The sequence below is a fragment of the Heterodontus francisci genome, unplaced genomic scaffold, assembly GCF_036365525.1.
Source record: "Heterodontus francisci isolate sHetFra1 unplaced genomic scaffold, sHetFra1.hap1 HAP1_SCAFFOLD_121, whole genome shotgun sequence".
Classification (NCBI taxonomy): domain Eukaryota; kingdom Metazoa; phylum Chordata; class Chondrichthyes; order Heterodontiformes; family Heterodontidae; genus Heterodontus; species Heterodontus francisci.
The window spans coordinates 3,521,749-3,543,022 of NW_027140425.1; the positions used below are offsets into that span (position 1 = coordinate 3,521,749).

At 47.5% G+C, this 21,274-nt stretch overlaps 1 non-coding gene across 1 annotated transcript; it reads left to right on the forward strand.

Moving 5' to 3' along the window:
- The first annotated feature begins 2,383 nt into the window (after window positions 1-2,383).
- Window positions 2,384-2,455, forward strand: trnas-cga (transfer RNA serine (anticodon CGA)). Its single transcript has one exon. It is a non-coding gene; the product is annotated as a tRNA-Ser (tRNA).
- Window positions 2,456-21,274: the final 18,819 nt, after the last annotated feature.

Sequence of the window (21,274 nt, forward strand, 5' to 3'; positions counted from 1 at the left end):
CATACTGCAATTGGTTGCAGCTACCACTAGATGCTCTTCCCGTCTTTCTTGTCTTTTACCCCTAATTTTTCCTTTTGTTTTCTGAACAAATTCAATTGAGTCTGCAACTCTCGAGATCAGACTCCCCCGTCCCCTTGGACAACGGATTGGTTAAACTTTCTAACCTCTGTTTGTCTGCTCAATTGAAACTCTTTCGTTAATGTGAGACCAGCCCTGGACTGTAGATGATCTCAAAGGGTGTTGTCTAATACCCCGAACACAATCCTGTCTCCATTCAGTTCTTCCCTTAAGTTGCGGTATTCACAATCCTCCGTGAGATTGTACAAGTCATTGATAAATGAATGAATACTCTCCCCTTTCTGTTTTGTACGCTTATTAAATTCAAAGTGATTGCTGACAATGCAGCAGCCAGCCGACGTCATCAGAGCGCTCCAAGCTCGCACATGCACAAACAGTCTCCTGCGCTCTGAGATGCTGCGCATGCTCAGCCTCCGTCTTCCAGGACGAAGTGGCGCATGCGCGGGAAAACTCTCTACCCCCTCTCAGCCACTCACTCCAGGCCGCTCGCTGCCCGCTCCTCGCTACCCCGCTCCCCCGCCCTCCGGCCACTTGCTCCCCCCCCACCCCCGCACTGCCCTCTCTCCGTCCACTCACGGCCCGCTTCCCCCCCACGTCCCTCCAGACACGAGCTCTAAGCCATGCTGCTTCCCTCCTCTCGGCCGCTCGCTCCAATATTCGATCATTCTTCACCGCACCACCCGATAAAGCAAGGCGAGCCTCGAGGGGTGATGGGGCAATGTTGGAGTGAGTGGCCGAGAGGAGGGAAGCGGCAGAGCCCATGGCCTGGAGTGTGAGCGGCCAGAGAGCAGGATGGGGGTGGTGGTGGGTGAAGCGGGGAGTGAGCAGTCAGAGAGTGGGATGGGGGGAAGCGGGGAATGATTGTCCGGAGAATGGGATGGCGCTGTTTAGAGGGGATTTGAGGAAAAAATGTTTCACCTCGAGGGTGGTTGGAATCTGGAACACATTGCCTGAAGGAGTGGTAGAGGCAGGAACCCTCACAACATTTAAGAAGTATCTAGATGAGCACTCAAAACGCCACAGAATACAAGGCTACGGCCACGTGCTGGAAAATGGAATTAGAATAGATAGGTACTTGATGGCCGGCACGGACATGATGGCCGAAGGGCCTGTTTCTGTGCTGTATAACTCTATGACTCTATGAAACCTCACTGAATTACAGAGGGTGTGCAGCACTGTCAGAGGTGCTGTCCTTCTAATGAGACTTCAAACAGCGCAACGTTCTCCGAGTATCAACCAAAACATGTCCATTGTGTAGATATGTGCCGTATTTGCTTATGAAACGACAGTCACTGCTCCTAAAGTAATTCACTTTAGGTGAATTAAGATGACTTGGTACTATATAACGTGAATGCGCAAGAGGTAGCGGGGGACTGTTGGGGTGGGACGGAGGCGGCGATGGCAAACTTTGAGGGGATTTTTGGGTCGAAGTTGTTTTCTGTGATAAATTGAGTAGCTCCATCTTTAATCCTGGCAGCTGCCTGAATGTCACAGACAGTGACGTTTCAGTGGAAGAGGCTGCATTTGCGCATGTGCTAGTACAGCGTCACCTGGTGGTTGCGTTGTCAGCAAATGCAGCGTTTTAACTTTGGCTCCACGATGACATTTTTTTCCTCAATTAAAATATGTCTTGAGTGCCTTAATAACTTCTTCACATGTAGCCTTCTGTTCTTCATGAGGATGTTGCCTGCACACTCCCTCCATTGCAGACAATAGCGTACTGACCTGTTCCATGTCTGGCTTCTGCACGAGACCCGATGCAGTACGATACCTTGCAAACCTCTGGAACCATCTCGGCCACTCCTCGGCTTGGTTCAGTCCAGTGACCTTTTCAAAGGTGCAGGCAAAGATTTCTCCATCTTCACTTTGGTTTACTGTGGCCCCCATATAATATTCTGATATCTGTCAAGGCTTAGTACAGAATTTATAAGAATCTGACGGTTAAAATAACCTGAGTTTACTCCACACACCTTGCATTGAAGGTTTCATCGACAACTCTCCATGAGGTGCCACACAGATTATATTACATCACTTCCTGTGATGATGCACATAGTCTATTTATATAATCTGCCCAGTAACAACCCAATGTCCACTCTTATATTACTGTACAGATGTGAGAAAAGCTGAGGATGGGAATGGAACGTCTGAATGAAGATTTCATGATGCTGATGATGTGAATGAGGCTGATCTGTTACCCATTCCACAATCCCTCTTTATTTCTGTGCATGTTTCTCGATGCTGTTTCAACCAAATTGAAAAAGAATCACAAATCCTCCTCTGGAGTCTCAGGTGTCCATTAATAAAAGGCATGGTGGCCAAGTGGTAAGGCGTCAGTCTCGAAAACTAAAGATCACGGGTTCAATCCCCGTCCGTGCCTTATGATTAGCTTCTCACTTTAAATGTGATGTTTCCAGAAAAGATGTGCGTTGCGTTCGTGTCGGCCATCTTGAAATCAGTGTCATATTGCACTTTATTCTGGACACTGGGAAGAACATGAGGAGTAGCCACATGGTTCCTCGAGCCTTCTCTGCCATTGACAGAGTGAAAATAACTGAGGTCCAAGCACTGAACCTTTTTACTGTGCATTTGCTTGATATTTAACAGAGCTATTTTATTTAGGGCGGCACAGTGGCGCAGTGGTTAGCACCGCAGCCTCACAGCTCCAGGGACCCGGGTTCGAATCCAGGTACTGCCTGTTTGCAAGTTCTCCCTGTGTCTGCGTGTGTTTTCTCCGGGTGCTCCGGTTTCCTCCCACAAGCCAAAAGACTTGCAGGTTGATAGGTAAATTGGCCATTATAAATTGTCACTTATGTAGGTAGGTGGTCGGGAAATACAGGGACAGGTGGGGATGTTTGGTTGCAATGTAGGATTAGTATAAATGGGTGGTTGATGTTCGGCACAGACTCGGTGGACCGAAGGGCCTGTTTCAGTGCTGTATCTCTAATATAATCTAATCCCACATCCCGCACTCCTGTCCTTTCCCCCATTGCCCTGTTAGATTTTCCATGTCAGGTATATATCCAATTCCATTCAGAGTTAACATTGAATCTGCTTCCACTGACCTTTCAGGATTGCATTCCAGACCAGAACAACACACTGCGGAAAAAACAATCTCCTCATCACAACTCGAATTCTTTTGTCAATTACTTTAAATGTGTTTCCTCTGGTTACTGACCCTTCTGTCACTGGCAACACTTTCTCCTTCTTTACTCTATCAAAACTCTTCAGGATTTGCATATCCTGCTGCCTTTGCTGATATAACAAAGCTGAGCACACATCACCAAAAGGAATATGATTGGCTCTGAATCACATTTATCCTTCCTGTGAATCTGATGTGGATCTTGTATTTTCCCGGAACCAAACAATCTGAGCAGCAAGTGAGGGTTCCAGTGATTCCCACCACTCTGAGAGAGAGAGGATGTGATAATGAGCCAGATAGAAGAAAGGAGTGAGATAGAGAGTAAAATAGCCCTGGTCTGTTTCTACTAACCCCCGGCCCCCTACTTAAAATGGCATCATTTTCTCCTGCCTCTCCACATTCTAATCCATTGATTAATGCAATCCTTTCATCTGAAACATAGAACATCGAACAGTACAGCACAGTACAGGCCCGTCTGCCCACGATGTTGTGCCGAACCTTTAACCTACTCTCAGATCAAACTACCTACATACCCTTCATTCTACTATCATCCATGTACCTATCCAAGAGTCGCTTAAATGTCCCTAATGTATCTGCTTCTACTACCACCGCTGGCAGTGCATTCCACGCACCCACCACTCTCTGTGTCAAGAACCTACCTCTGACATCTCCCCGAAACCTTCCTCCATCACCTTAAAATTATGTCCCCTGGTGACAGCCCTTTCTGCCCTGGGAAAAAGTCTCTGGCTATCCACTCTATCTATGCCTCTCATCATCTTGTACCCCTCTATCAAGTCACCTCTCATCCTTCTTCGTTCCAATGAGAAAAGCCCTAGCACCCTCAACCTTTCTTCGTAAAACGTACCCTCCAGTCCAGGCAGCATCCTGGTAAATCTCCTCTGCACCTTCTCTAAAGCTTCCACATCCTTCCTAGAATGAGGCGACCAGAACTGAACACAATATTCCAAGTGTGGTCGAACCAGGGCTTTATAGAGCTGCAGCATAACCTCGCGGCTCTTAAACTCAATCCCCCTGTTAATGAAAGCCAACACACCATATGCCTTCTTAACAACCCTATCAACTTGCGTGGCAACTTTGAGCGATCTATGGACATGGACCCCAAGATCCCTCTGTTCCTCCACACTACCAAGCATCCTGTCTTTAAGCCTGTATTCTGCATTCAAATTCGACCTTCCAAAATGAATCACTTCACACTTTTCCAGGTTGAACTCCATCTGTCCCTTTAATTCCTGTTTCCTAATCCATTGATGTTTCACAATGTACTGAACTTTCCCAATCCATTGATATAACTCAGTCTATAGAATTTCTCAATCCACTGATATTTTCCAGTCCATTGACTATCCCAATCCATTAATGGTTTCTGACCATTGACATTCCCAATCCATTTATATTGCCTGTGATTTCAAAGCAACTGTGGAATACAAATAGTATCAGTATTATCAGATACATCGAGATGAGGTGCAATAGCCAAGTGGACAGATGTCAGGTTTATAAAGAAAAAAGCACTGGCTCGATATTTGTCCAGTCTATCACTGGATCTGAACTCTCAACCTACTGTATTTCTGTGGGTCTGCTGACTTGTAGATTTGAAGAACCATTGGATGTTTCTCAATCCTCTGACTTTTCTCATTCTTGTGCCATATTTGTTCCTTTGGGTTCACCAGTGAAGAAAATTATTCCCTATTACATTTGGTGACGACTTTAATAACCTCACAACCTTGTGTCTCACCATCTCAGGTCAAACTCCCTACAGAAACTTTAAACATTTAACTAATCTGCTGGAAACATTTTCAAGGGCGCAGACATTCCTTCATTACGCTTCCTTCTTTGACATGTGATTGACAAATGTGTGTGTAATGGAGAGAGAGAGAGTGAAAAAAAAGAGAGAGAGAGTGCGATAGAAAGTTAGAGGACCAGCTAAAGACAGATAGAGAGAGAGAGGCAGAGAGAGGTAAAGCGATAGACAGAGAGAGAGAGAGAGAGAGAGAGAGAGAGAGAGAGAGAGAAGGAGAGAGAGTCATTGAGTCATGGAGTCACTACAGTACAGGAACTCATTTTGCCCATCAAGCCCATGTAAATCAATCCATTCAGTCCCATTCCCCCGCTCTATCCCCATCGCCCTGTAAGTTATCTAAACCTGTCATATTTATTATAATCTTGTACATGTCTATCAAATCTCCCCTCAATCTCCTTTGCTCCAAGGAGAACAACCCCAGCTTCTCCAACCTAACCTTACAGCTAAAATCCCTCATGTCTGGAACCATTCTGATAAATCTTCTCCACCCTGTCAAGGACACTCACATCCCTCCAAACGTGTGTTGACTAGAACTGGATGCAATTCTCTGGTTGTGGCCCAACTAGAGATTTATACAGATTCAGCATAACTTCCCTACTTTTGTACTCAGTACCTCTATTTATGAAGCCCAAGATCCCATATGTTTTGCTAACTATTTTCTCAATGTGTCCTGCCACCGTCAAAGAACTATGCATATGAATCCCCAGGATTTTATTCCTAAAAATATGCTTTCTTCATATAAATCTGTAAAAAATGCATTATACAACAGTTCAAAACAGCACCAAGTTGACATTCCAAAAAGTGCAAAGGAAATCAGTTTTCTTCAATACAGGAGTGAGTTGCCTCACAACCCTTCCACTCCGTTTTACCTGACATGGACATTTTACAGCAAACCCATATCTGGTGTATACAGCACGAGGGGTTTCCAATGGGTCCAGCTGCCCAGTTCACTATGGCGGGGGGACCTTACACAGTGGTCTTTCCCCATTGAGCCTTTGCAGTGGCTACCCCAAGCTTTAGTGCGTCCCTCAGCACGTAGTCCTGGACCTTGGAATGTGCCAGTCTGCAAAACTCGGTCGTGGACAACTCTTTGCGCTGCAAGACCAGCAAGTTTCGGGCAGACCAAAGAGTGTCTATCACCAAATTGATGGTCCTCCAGCAGCAGTTAATGTTTATCTCGGTGTGCATCCCTGGGAGCAGCCCGTAGAGCACAGACTCCTGTGTAACAGAGCTGCTTGGGATGAACCTCGACAAAAACCACTGCATCTCTTTCCACACCTGCTTTGCAAAGACACATTCCAGAAGGAGGTGGGCAACTGTCTCTTCCCCACCGCAGCCACCTCGAGTGCCGCGTGTGTAGGGGGCGAGACTTCGGGCATGCAGGAAGGATCTGACAGGAAGGGCTCTTCTTACCACCAGCCAAGCTACATCTTGGTGCTTGTTTGAAAGTTCTGGTGATGAGGCATTCTGCCAAATGACTTTGGCAGTCTGCTCAGGGAACCATCCGACCGGATCCACCATCTCCTTTTCCCGTAGGGCCTTGAGGACATTCCGTGCAGACCACTGCCTGATGGATTGGTGGTCAAAGGTGTTTTCCCGCAGAAACATTCCCACGAAGGATAGCTGGTACGGTATGGTCCAACTGGATGAAGCGATCCGCAGCAATGTGACCAGACCCATCCTTCGCAAAACCTCAGCTCATAGTGACACTTGGTGTTTGTGTACTGGGGCTCCACACACAGCTTGGTGCAGCTGCACACGAAGGTGGTCATCAGGATGAGGGCGACGTTGGGTACGTTTTTCCCGCCCTTGTCCAGAGGTTTGAACATCGTGTCCCTCCCGCCCTGGTCCATTTTAGATCTCCAGATGATGCAGTTGAAGTCACCGCCTAGGATGACCGGCCTGGACGTCGCCAGCAGCAGTGGGAGCGGCTGGAAGACGGTCAGCCGCTCGCTGCGTTGTACCGGGGCGTACACGTTGATCAACCGGAGCGGAGCGTTGTTGTACATCACGTCTGCTACGAGGAGGCGGACGCCCACCACCTCCTTAACTTCGGAGATGGTGAAGTTACCTCCCCGCAGCAGAATACCCAGGCCGGAGGAACGGCAGTCATTACCCCCCGACCAGATCGATGGCCCGTGGGACCACCATCGCGACCACTGCCTGTAGCTGCTGAGGTGTGGTATTCCACACTCCTGCAGAAACAGTAGGTCAGCTTTGACCTTGGCAAGGTAATCCAAGGTTGAAACACATCGCGTAGTAGATTTAATGCTACGCACATTAATGGAAGCAATTCTTACACCCATTTTTTACTAAAAATTAGTTGTTGCTTCCCATACTATTTGTCCTAGCCTCCTTGATGAAGGGTCACTGACCCGAAACGTTAACTCTGCTTCTCTTTCCACAGATGCTGCCAGACCTGCTGAGTGGTTCCAGCATTTATTGTTTTTATTTCAGGTTTCCAGTATCCGCAGTATTTTGCTTTTATCTCGCTGTCTCTTGCTGGTTTGCTCAGTACCTTTCTCTGTCTGTTCATTTCTGGATCCTGATAATATCTTCCTGGTTTTCTGTGTGTCTTTCTCTGCCTGCCTCATTGTCGGTGCTGTTACTCTGTGTCCTTGTGTCATTGGGCAGTGAGGGTGAGTCCGTCAGCACGTGTGTTGCTGATTCCGGGATTCTTGAGAAATCCGACTCCAATCCTATTTTTATAAAAACATTGGGGAATGAACATATTTCACTAACGGGCAGCTAAAATTGAAAACAGTAGTCAGCAGAGTGCTGCAGGGGAAGCGTGCTGGGCCCAGAACACAGAGGTCGATGGATCGAAACCATTCTCTGCGATTTATGTTTGGTAACAATACAAACAGTTCACTTTCAAAACATCAAGTATTTTACCCATAATAACAAGATGCTTCCAAAGGCTCTCTATTGCAATCAGCTTCTTCTTTTCAGTGAACACATCAATCAGTAACAAATCACTTTTGCTCACACGAGCACAAGCTGCAAACACGGACCAGCCGAGTCTCTCCCACTTTGTCAACCCCTTCCTGCAGAGCCTCCTCTCCACCACCAGATGGTGATGTTGGCCACAATAAAACCAGGATAAATGGTCACAGTTCGGAGACGGTCAGTAACAGAAAATAAAACAATAACAGGGAAAACCTTTACACAACAACAGGGTACATCTTTACACAACAGAAAACATATTTACACAACAGGAAATACCTTTAGATAACAGGGAGAACACAATCATACAAATGCCTTGTTTCTCCATTTCAGTCTCGTTGCCTCTCTCTCTGTCCCTCACTTTTGCTTCCTCACAGTCTATTCTTGGTTTTCTGTGTGTTTTTCTCTCTATCCCGTTGTCGATGGTGTTACTCAGCGTCCTTGTAACATTGTGTAGCCAGGCTGAGCCTCCCAACACCTGTGTTGCTGTAATAAAAACAGAAAATGCTGGAAATGCTCAGTAGGTCTGGCAGCATCTGTGCAGAGAGAAACAGTTAACAGTTCAGGTCTGTTTCCTTAGCTCACATTAACTTTGTTCTCTCTCCACAGATGCTGCCAGACCTGCTGATTATTTCAAGCATTTTCTGTTTATGTTTCAGATTTCCAGCATCTGCAGTATTTTGCTTTTGTACGTGTGTTGCTGTGTCTGGGACTGTTTGAGTGCAATGCTATTGCTTTTTCAACAGCGTTGAAACAAACATTTATCTCGTTAACACACAGCACGAATACACAGCTGGATATAAACAGCAGCCTGCAGCAGAGGGCGCAGTGGAAGTTTATTGACACAAATAATTCACCAGCACCATATTTACTGCTGCCCACAATCACACCACACTTCATCTTAACACGTTTTACTCTTTATTTACATCAACTTCTTGCTTCCAGTAAACACTTCAATTTGGAACACAGCTTCCAAATCACCTTTATTCACAAACCCGAACACACACCAGCCCAGACTTTCCCCTTTCTGTCAACCCATTCCTGCATGACTGCCTCTCCACCAACAGTTGTTGCTAGAATCATACAATCACAGAATGGCTACAGCACAGAAGGAGGCCATACAGCCTGTCGAACCCGTGCTGGCTCTCTGTTAGAGCAACTCACCTCATTTCACTCCCTAGTCAGTTCAATTTTGGAGGTGGGAAAACTTCTCGAAAGAATAATTCGGGACAAAATTAATAATCCCATGGACAAATGTGGGTTAATTCAAGAAAGCCAGCATGGATTTCTTAAGGGAAAATCATGTTTAACTGTCCTGCTGGAGTTTTTTGATGAGGTAACAGAGAGGGATGATGAGGGCAATGCTGTTGATGTGGTGTACATGGACTTTCAAAAGGTCTGGCAGCATCTGAAAGGTCACTGACCTGAAACGTTAACTTTGCTTCTCTCTGTGCAGATGCTGCCAGACCTGCTGAGTATTTCCAGCATTTCTTGTTTTCATTATGGCACAGAGTTCCCTTTTCAAACTTACAGAATTAACCACAATAGTGTACTCTGAGATTCAAGTTAAATACCAGCCCAATATTTACACACATTATGATTTTATAAGTTTCAGTATTAATTCCCATAGTGCATCCTGACATATACATTAGATATAACATAACATAAGAACAGAAGAAATCGGAGCAGGAGTAGGCCATTCGGCCCCTCAAGCCTGCCCTGCCATTCAGTAAGATCATGGCTGATCTGCCCCAGACCTCAACTCCTCTTTCATGCCAGCTCTTCATAGCCCTCAACTCTCCAATATTTCAAAAATCTATTTACATCCTCTTTAAATACTTTCAGTGATTTAGCCTCCAATACTGTCTGGGGGAGAGAATTCCAGACATTCACTACCCTCTGAGAGAAGAAATTCCTTTGCATCTCAGTTTTAAATGAGTGTCCCCTTATTCTGTAACTTTGTCGCCTAGTTTGAGATTCCCCCACTAGTGGAAACATCTTCTCAACATCGACCCTGTTAATAAAAACAAGAAATGTTGGAAATACTCAGCAGGTCTGGCAGCATCTGTGAAGATAGAAGCAGAGTTAATGTTTCAGGTCAGAGACCCTTCTTCACCCTGTTAAGCCCCCTCAGAATCTTGTACGTTTCAAAAAGATCACCCCTCATTCTTCTAAACTCTAATGAATAACCTGTTTAGCCGTTCTTCATAAGTCAACCCCTTCATCTCAGGAATCAGCTGAGTGAATCGCTTTTGAACTCCTCCAATGCCAGTACATCCTTTCTTAAGTCTGAATCTCAAGTGCGATATCAGATTGAGAGAATCTGAAAGATAGTATAACCTGAGATACAAACTGAGAATTCAGTTTAAAACTCACCCGGATTGTGAAACTAAAAGATACAATAGCAATTTAATTTGTATAGACTGTGCTTTGGATCATATTCCAGCCCTCATACAGTATCAGACTGGAAGATACTGTAGCAATTCCATTAGTGCAGACTCAGCTCTACATTACAGAGCAGGGAACATATTTAAACAACCCGGAACACTTTTACACAAGACGGATCACATTTACACAACTGAGAAGATCTTTACCCAACAGGGAACCATTTTACACAATAACAGAGAACATCTTCACACAACAGCGAATATAGTTACACAACAGAGAACATATTACACAGCAGGAAATATCTTTAAAAGAACACAGGGAACATCTTTACACAACAGAGAACACAATTACATAAATCATCAGTCTTTCGCTGTCTCTTGCTGGTTTGCTCAGTACCTTTCTCTGTCTGTTCCTTTCTGGGTCCTGATAATATCTTCCTGGTTTTCTGTGTGTCTTTCTCTGCCTGCCTCATTGTCGGTGCTGTTACTCAGTGTCCTTGTGTCATTGTGCAGTGAGGGTGAGTCCGTCAGCACGTGTGTTGCTGAGTCCGGGATTCTTGAGAAATGCGACCACAATCCTATTTTTATAAAAACATTGGAGAAATGAACATATTTCACGAACAGGCAGCTAATCTTGAAAACAGTAGTTAGCAGAGTGGCGCAGCGGAAGTGTGCTGGACTCATAACCCAGAGGTCAATGGATCGAAACCATTTTCTGCTATTTATGTTTGGTAGTAACACAAACAGTTCACTTTCAAAACATCAAGTGTTTCCCCACAATAACAAGACGCGCTCGATTGCAATCAGCTTTTTCCTTCGAGTGAACAGATCAATCAGTAACAAATCACTTTTGCTCACATGAACACAAACTGAAAACACGGACCAGCCGAATCTCTCCCACTTTGTCAACCCCTTCCTGCAGAGTCTCCTCTCCACCACCAGATGGTGATTTTGGCCACAATAAAACCAGGACAAATCGTCACAGTGAGGAGACAGTCAGCAACAGAAAATAAAACAATAACAGGGAAAACCTTTACACAACAACAGGGTACATCTTTACACAACAGAAAACATATTTACACAACAGGAAATACCTTTAGATAACAGGGAGAACACAATCATACAAATGCCTTGTTTCTCCATTTCAGTCTCGTTGTCTGTCTCTCTCTCTCCGTTCCTCACTTTTGCTTCCTCACAGTCTATTCGTATTCTGTGTGTTTTTCTCTCTGTCCCGTTGTCGATGGTGTCACTCAGCGTCCTTGTAACATTGCGTAGCCAGGCTGAGCCTCCCAACACCTGTGTTATAGAACATAGAACATAGAACAGTACAGCACAGTACAGGCCCTTCGGCCCACGATGATGTGCCGAACCTTTAACCTACTCCAAGATCAAAACTACCTACATACCCTTCATTCTACTATCATCCATGTACCTATCCAAGAGACGCTTAAATGTCCCTAATGTATCTGCTTCTACTACCACCGCTGGCAGTGCATTCCATGCACCCACCACTCTCTTGTGTGAAGAACCTACCTCTGACATCTCCCCGAAACCTTCCTCCATCACCTTAAAATTATGCCCCCAGGTGATAGCCCTTTCCACCCTGGGAAAAAGTCTCTGGCTATCCACTCTATCTATGCCTCTCATCATCTTGTACCCCTCTATCAAGTCACCTCTCATCCTTCTTCGTTCCAATGAGAAAAGTCCCAGCTTCCTCAATCCTTCTTCATAAGACATGCCCTCCAGTCCAGGCAGCATCCTGATAAATCTCCTCTGCACCCTCTCTAAAGCTTCCACATCCTTCCTATAATGAGACGACCAGAACGGAACACAATATTCCAAGTGTGGTCTAACCAGGGCTTTATAGAGCTGCAGCATAACCTCGCGGCTCTTAAACTCAATCCCCCTGTTAATGAAAGCCAACACACCATACGCCTTCTTAACAACCCTATCAACTTGGGTGGCAACTTTGAGCGATCTATGGACATGGGCCCCAAGATCCCTCTGTTCCAATACACTACCAAGAATCCTGTCTTTTTGCCTATATTCTGCATTCAAATTCAACCCTCCAAAATGAATCACTTCACACTTTTCCAGGTTGAACTCCATCTGCCATTTCTCAGCCCAGCTCTGCATCCTGCCAATGTCCTGTTGCAACCTACAACAGCCTTCCACACTATCCACAACTCCAGCAACCTTCGTGTCATCGGCAAACTTGCTAACCCAGACTTCCACTTCCTCATCCAAGTCATTTATAAAAATCACAAAGAGCAGAGGTCCCAGAACAGATCCCTGCGGAACACCACTGGTCACCGAGCTCCAGGCTGAATTCTTTCCATATACTACCACCCTCTGTCTTCTATGGGCCAGCCAATTCTGTATCCAGACAGCCAACTTTCCCTTTATCCCATGCCTCCTTACTTTCTGAATGAGCCTACCATGGGGAACCTTATCAAACGCCTTGCTGAAATCCATATACACCACATCCACTGCTCTTCCTTCATCAATGTGTTTTGTCACATCTTCAAAGAATGTAATAAGGCTTGTGAGGCATGACCTGCCCCTCACAAAGCCATGCTGACTGTCTCTAATCAAACTATGCTTTTCCAACTAATCATAAATCCTGTCTCTCAGAATCCTCTCCAATAATTTTCCCACTACCTACGTAAGACTGACTGGTCTATAATTCCCAGGGTTATCCCTATTCCCTTTCTTGAACAAGGGAATAACATTTGCCACCCTCCAATCATCTGGTACTACTCCAGTGGACAGTGAGGACGCAAAGATCATCGCCAAAGGCGCGGCAATCTCTTCCCTCGCTTCCCGAAATATCCTTGGGTATATCCCGTCTGGCCCCAGGGACTTATCTGTCCTCATGTCTTTCAAAATTTCCAGCACATCCTCCCTCTTAACATCAACCTGTTCGAGCATATCAGCCTGTTTCACGCTGTCCTCACAAACGACCAGGTCCCTCTCACTAGTGAATACTGAAGCAAAGTATTCATTTAGGACCTCCCCTACCTCCTCCGACTCCAGGCACAAGTTCCCTCCACTATCCTTGATCGGCCCTACCGCCACTCTGGCCATCCTCTTGTTCCTCACATAAGTGTAGAACGCATTGGGATTTTCCTTAATCCTACCCGCCAAGACTTTTTCATGTCCCCTTCTAGCTCTCCTAAGTCCATTCTTCAGTTCCTTCCTGGCTACCTTGTAACCCTCTAGAGCCCTGTCTGATCCTTGCTTCCTCAAACTTAAGTAAGCTTCCTTCTTCCTCTTGACTAGCTGTTCCACATTTCTTGTCATCCAAGGTTCCTTCACCCTACCATCCCTTCCTTGCCTCATCGGGACAAACCTATCCAGCAGTCGCAGCAAGTGCTCCCTAAACAACCTCCACATTTCTGTCGTGTATTTCCCTGAGAACATCTGTTCCCAATTTATGCACCCAGTTCCTGCCTAATAGCATTGTAATTCCCCCTCCCCCAATTAAATATTTTCCCATCCCGTCTGCTCCTGTCCCTCTCCATGACGATAGTAAAGGTCAGGGAGTTGTGATCACTATCACCGAAATGCTCTCCCACCGAGAGATCTGCCACCTGGCCTTGTTCGTTGCCAAGCACCAAATCCGACATAGCTTCCCCTCCAGTCAGCCTATCTACACAAACAGGTCAGTGGCAAGTGGTCCAGAGGAAAACCACAAAGAAAAAACATCCCAAAGCCACCACCCAAACCAGTGGCAAGAGGAGGCTCTCTTCTGAATCAGACTGCAACAACCCCTCTTCACTGGACGGGGAAATGCTGGAACGACAGCCCCTTCAAAAGAGGCGGCAGAACTCCGAGATGGATGATAAAGCATCCCAGCCCCCGGGCACTGGAAGCTGTGATGGGCCCGGCGTGGCCCAACCCCAATGCCCCACACGTAACGACGTGGCCAACGCATCTCAGCTCCGGGACATCGGGAGCAAAGACACGTCTGGCGCACCTGAGCTCCGGGAGACCGGGAGCTGTGATGTTTTCGAGGAGGAACAGATGGAAGCAGCTGAGGACAACCCAATGCTCTCTGCCTACAAGACCCCCCCCCCCCCCGATGTCACCCGAGCGGCACAAACCCTGCATGAAAAATCAGGAGGGGTTTCTGAGCCCAACCAACGTGAAACTGCTTGCGCACACGATGGGTATGCAGGAACATCCCGAAGGACTGGGACTAGCGAGGACAAATGGTATGGGAAGCAACAACTAATTTTTCGTAAAACATGGGTGTAAGAATTGCTTCCATTAATGTGCGTAGCATTAAATCTACTACGCGATGTGTTTCAACCTTGGATTACCTTGCCAAGGTCAAAGCTGACCTACTGTTTCTGCAGGAGTGTGGAATACCACACCTCAGCACCTACAGGTAGTGGTCGCGATGGTGGTCCCACGGGCCATCGATCTGGTCGGGGGGTAATGACTGCCGTTCCTCCGGCCTGGGTATTCTGCTGCGGGGAAGTAACTTCACCATCTCCGAAGTGAAGGAGGTGGTGGGCGGCCGCCTCCTCATAGCAGACGTGATGTACAACAACGCTCCGCTCCGGTTGATCAACGTGTACGCCCCGGTACAACGCAGCGAGCGGCTGACCGTCTTCCAGCCGCTCCCACTGCTGCTGGCGACGTCCAGGCCGGTCATCCTAGGCGGTGACTTCAACTGCATCATCGATGCGGCTGGACGATCCAGCAGTGACGACAGCAAACTGGACGCTACGTTCAGATTCCTAATAGAAACAATTAAGGATGCCAAACTGCAGGACGTCTTCAGAAAACCTGCAGACGGAGCGCAGCGCAGATACACATGGTCAAGATCGGACGGGTCTGCCCGTTCCAGGATTGACTTCCTGTTTGTGTCCCGTGCTGTCACGGTTGGATCCACCGACGTCAAGCCGGTGTTCTTCTCTGACCACTGCCTCTTACTGGCCGACTGTCACTTACAGGACGACCAGCGGGTTGGCAGAGGGACGTGGAAGCTCAATGCGACACCGCTGACCCCAGAGAACGTTGAGGAACTCAAAAGGGATTACAAAGGTTGGAGGACCGTGAAACACCTCTTTGAGTCTCCAGTTCACTGGTGGGAAGCGATTAAGGAGAACATCAAGAGGTTCTTCATCCACAAAGGTGTTCAGAAGGCGAGAGAGAGACAGAGGGAACTGTCCCGACTCCAGACAATTATGCAAAATCTACTCCGGTTGCAGTCAATGGGGGTCGAGGTCAAGGAGGACCTTCAAGAGGTGAAGAGCCAGCAGGCCTCGCTCTTTGCCAAGGAGGCCTCCAAGATCATCTTCCGATCCAGAGTCCGTTCCATCGAGCAGGATGAGACGTGCTCGCGTTACTTCTTCCAAAAGGTACACAGAGAGAGCTCTGTTATCAGCAGCCTGAAGGAAGAAGATGGCTCGGTAACGTCTTCGCAGTCCGACATACTAAGGATCAGAAAATCCTTTTATGTTGGGCTGTATGACGCGAAGCCCACAGACAGCAGAGCCTCCCAGTCCTTCCTGTCATCTATCACAGAGGTCTTAGATGACAGCAGGAGGGAGAGACTGGACAAGCCGCTAACTCTGGACGAGCTGACGACGGCCGTCCAGTCTTTCGAGACGAGTAAAACTCCCGGGAGCGACGGCTTACCGGTCGAGTTGTACTCGGCCCTGTGGGACTGGGTCGGCCCAGACCTGCTGGAAGTATACGAGAGTATGCTCCTGGCCGGCAGCATGTCAGAATCCATGAGAAAAGGCATCATCACCCTGATTTACAAGCAGAAGGGGGAGAGGGCAGAAATCAGAAATTGGCGGCCCATCTCACTGCTTAATGTTGATTACAAGATTCTGTCCAAAGTCATAGCCAGTCGAGTCAAGTCTGCTCTGGAGTTGGTGATTCACCCCGATCAGACCTGTACTGTACCCGGCAGGAAGATCTCTGCTACTCAGGGATACGATCGCCTACGTACAGGACAGGAGGGTCGACACCTGCCTCATCAGCCTGGACCAGGAGAAGGCTTTTGACAGGATATCGCACACCTACATGATGGAATGCTTTCCAAAATGGGGTTTGGGGAGGGAATCTGCAATTGGATCCAACTGCTCTACACAAACTTCAGTCGCGCAGTCTCAATCAACGGGTGGGAATCGGAAAGTTTCCCGATCAAATCTGGAGTCAGACAGGGCTGCCCTCTCTCCCCGGTCTTGTTTGTTTGCTGTATTGAACCCTTTGCTGAGTCTATTAGGAAGGATGCGAGCATAAGAGGGGTGACAATCCCAGGCAGCGGAGGCACTCAGGTCAAAACCTCCCTGTACATGGATGATGTGGCCGTTTTCTGCTCGGATCCGCTGTCCGTGCGCAGACTGATGAGCATCTGAGACCAGTTCGAACTGGCCTCGGGAGCCAATGTTAACCACGGCAAGAGCGAGGCCATGTTCTTTGGCAACTGGGCTGATCAATCCTTTGTCCCCTTCACCGTCAGGTCAGATTACCTGAAGGTGCTGGGGATATGGTTCAGAAGGGCCGGGGCGTGCACCAAAACATGGGAGGAGCGAGTAGCCAAGGTACGACAAAAGTTGGGCATTTGGGGGCAGCGATCTCTCTCCATTGTGGGTAAGAACCTGGTCATCAGGTGCGAGGCGCTCACGTTGTTGCTATACGTGGCGCAGGTCTGGCCCATACCCCACTCCTGTGCCGTGGCAGTCACCCGAGCCATTTTCCGCTTCGTCTGGGGATCTAAAATGGACCAGGTCCGGAGGGACACGATGTTCAAATCTCTGGACAAGGGCAGGAAAAATGTACCCAACGCGGCCCTCATCCTGATGACCACCTTCGTGTGCGGCTGCATCAAGCTGTGTGTAGATCCCCAGTATGCAAACTGCAAGTGTCACTACGTGCTGAGTTTCTATCTGTCCCCGGTGTTGCGAAGGATGGGCCTGGTCACATTGCCGCGGAACGCTCCATGCAGTTGGGCGGCGCCGTACCACCTATCCTTCGTGGAGCAGTTTCTGCGGGGAAACACCTTTGACCACCGGTCCATCAGGCAGTGGTCTGCACGGAATGTCCTCAAGGCCCAACGGGAAAAGGAAACGGTGGATCCTGTCGGATGGTTCCCCGAGCAGACCGTCAAAGTCATTTGGCGGAATGCCTCATCACCAGAACTTTCAAACAAGCACCAAGATGTAGCTTGGCTGGTGGTGAGAAGGGCCCTCCCCGTCAGATCCTTCATGCACACCCGAAGTCTCGCCCCCTCTGCACAGTGCCCCCGCGTTCGCTGTGGTGGGGAAGAGACGGTCGCCCACCTCCTCCTGGAATGTGCCTTTGAAAAGCAGGTGTGGAAAGAGATGCAGTGGTTTTTGTCAAGGTTCATCCCAAGCAGCTCTGTCACACAGGAGTCTGTGCTCTCCGGGCTGTTCCCAGGGACGCACACCGAGACAAACATCTACTGCTGCTGGAGGACTATCAATTCGGTGGAAGACGCCCTTTGGTCTGCCCGAAACTTGCTGGTCTTCCAGCGCAAAGAGTTGTCCACCACCGAATGTTGCAGTCTGGCACATTCCAAGGTCCAGGACTACGTGCTGAGGGACGCAATAAAGCTTGGGGCAGCCGCAGCAAAGGCTCAATGGGGAAAGACCACAGTGTCTGGTTCCCCCACCAAGCTGGACTGAGGGGCTGGATCCATGGGAAATCCCTCGAACTGTATCGTTAATATTCTCAATTGGTGTAAATGTAAAACTGTAATTGACATGACAATTGTGAAACGGAAGGGTTGGGAAGAAACTCATGGCAGTATTGAAGGAAACTGATCCCCCTGTCATTGTTTGTATTTTTTGGTGCTGTTTGGAAACTGTTTGGCAATGTAATTTTTACAGATATTTATGAATAAAGTATATTTTGGAAATTAAAAAAAAAATCTACATATTGAGTCAGGAAACCTTCCTGGACACACCTGACAAAAACTGCTCCATCCAAACTATTTGCACGAAGGAGGTTCCAATCAATATTAGGGAAGTTGAAGTCACCCATGACAACAACCCTGTTACTTCTGCACCTTTCCAAAATCTGCCTCCCAATCTGTTCCTCCGTGTCTCTGTTGTTATTGGGGGGTCTATAGAAAACTCCCAATAAAGTGACTGCTCCTTTCCTGTTTCTGACTTCCACCCATAATGACTCAGTAGACAAACCCTCCTCGATGACCTACCTTTCTGCAGCTGTGATACTATCCCTGATTAACAATGCCACTCCCCCACTTCTTTTACCTCCCTCCCTATTCCTTTTGAAACATCTAAACCCCGGAACATCCAACATCCATTCCTGCCCCTGTGATCTCCAAGTGTCCGTAATGGCCACAACATCGTAGCTCGAAGTACTGATCCATGCTCTAAGTTCATCACCCTTATTCCTGACACTTCTTGCATTAAAATAGACACACTTCAACCCATCATACTGGCTGAAACTTTGCCCTGTCAACTGCCTAACCTTGTTCACAGACTCTCTGCACTCGGTATCTGACTGTTCAACAGCTACCCCATCCACTGATCCATAGCTCCGGTTCCCATCCCCCTGCCAAACTAATTTAAACCCGCCCGAAGAGATCTAGCAAACCTCCCGCCCAGGATATTGGTGCCCCTCCAGTTCAGATGCAACCCGTCCTTCTTGTACAGGTCCCACCTTCCCCAGAAGGTATCCCAATGATCCACATAACTGAAGCCCTCCCTGCTACACCAGCTCTGTAGCCACGTGTTCAGCTGCACTCGCTCTCTGTTTCTAGCCTCACTAGCACGTGGCACCGGTATCACTCCTGAGATTACTACTCTGCTCGTCCTGCCTTTTAGCTTCCAACCTAACTCCTATATTCGCTTTTCAGGTCCTCATCCCTTTTCCCAGCTATGTCATTGGTGCCGATATGTACCACGACTTCTGGCTGCTCCCCCTCCCCCTTAAGAATCCTGTAGACTCGATCTGAGACATCCCTGACCCTGGCACCCAGGAGGCAACATACCATCCGGGAGTCTCGTTCGCGACCACAGAATCTCCTGTCTGTTCCTCTAACCATTGAAACTCCTATCACTATCGCTCTCCTATTCTCCACCCTTCCCTTCTGAGCCGCAGAGCCAGGCTCAGTGCCAGAGACCTGGCCGCTGTGGCTTTCCCCTGGTAGGTCCCCCGCCGCCCCCCCCCCCCGTATCCAAAACGGTATACTTATTATTGAGGGGAACGGCCACAGGGGATCCCTGCACTTTGTGCCTATTCCCTTTCCCTCCCCTGACGGTCACCCAGCTACCTTTATCCTGTGACTTAGGTGTCAGTACTTCCCTATAACTGCTCTCTATCATCCCCTCTGCCTCCCGCATGATCCGAAGTTCATCCAGCTCCAGCTCCAGTTCCCTAACGTGGTCTGTGAGGAGCTGGAGATGGGTGCACTTCTCACAGGTGAAGTCAGCAGGGACACAAGTGGTGACCCTTACCTCCCACATCCTGCAAGAGGAGCATGCAACTGCCCTAACTTCCATCCCCTCTGCTCTAAATTGACAACAGAGAATAAAAAAATATAAAGGAAAACCTTACCTTACCAAACCCTCCACACAAGAGTCCATTTTTTTGGTTGGAGGAGGAGGGTGGGTGGGAGACACGTGTAGTGTTTCGGGTTTAGCCACTGCCCGAATATATAAGTTCACTTACCCAGCAGTCCCCGTGTCCGCGTCCGCCGAATCGCCAGGTAAGTACTTTATAGTGAAACGTACCTTCCCGGCTGTCCCCAGGCTCGCACTATCACCGCTACTGCTGATCAAAGGTGTTGCTGTAATAAAAACAGAAAATGCTGGAAATGCTCAGTAGGTCTGGCAGCATCTGTGCAGAGAGAAACAGTTAACAGTTCAGGTCTGTTTCCTTAGCTCACATTAACTTTGTTTCTTTCTCCACAGATGCTGCCAGACCTGCTGACTATTTCAAGCATTTTCTGTTTATATTTCAGATTTCCAGCATCTGCAGTACTTTGCTTTTGTACGTGCGTTGCTATGTCTGGGACTGTTTGAGTGCAATGCTATTGCTTTATAAACAGCGTTAAAACAAACATTTATCAGACACACAGCACTAATACACAGCTGGCTATAAACAGCAGCCTGCAGCAGAGGGTGCAGTGGAAGTTTATTAACACAAATAATTCACCAACAATATATTTACTGATATCCACAATCACACCACGCTTCATCTTAACACATTTTATTCTTCATTGACATCAACTTCAGGCTTCCAATAAACACTTCAATTTGGAACACAGCTTCCAAATCACCTTTATTCAAACCCGCACACAAGCTGCAAATGCTGCAAACACACACCAGCCCAGACTTTCCCCTTTCTGTCAACCCATTCCTGCATCACTGCCTCTCCACCAACAGTTGCTGCTAGAATCATACAATCATAGAATGGCTAAATCACAGAAGGAGGCCATTCGGCCTGAAGAACCCATGCTGGCTCTCTGCTAAAGCAACTCACCTCGTCTCACTCTCTTCTCGAAAGAATAATTCGGGACAAAATTAGTCGCCCCATGGACAAATGTGGGTTAATTCAAGAAAGCCAGCATGGATTTCTTAAGGGAAAGTTATGTTTAACTGTCCTGCTGGAGTTTTTTGATGAGGTAAAAGAGAGGGATGATGAGGGCAATGCTGTTGATGTGGTGTACATGGACTTTCAAAAGGTCTGGCAGCATCTGAAAGGTCACTGATCTGAAACATTAACTCTGTTTCTCTCTCCACAGATGAAGCCAGACCTGCTGAGTATTTCCAGCACTTTCTGTTTATATTTCAGATTTCTAGCATCTGCAGTATTTTGCTTTTATTGACTTTCAAAAGGAATTTGATACAATGCAACACAACAGACTTGTGAGCAAAGTTATAACTCATGGAA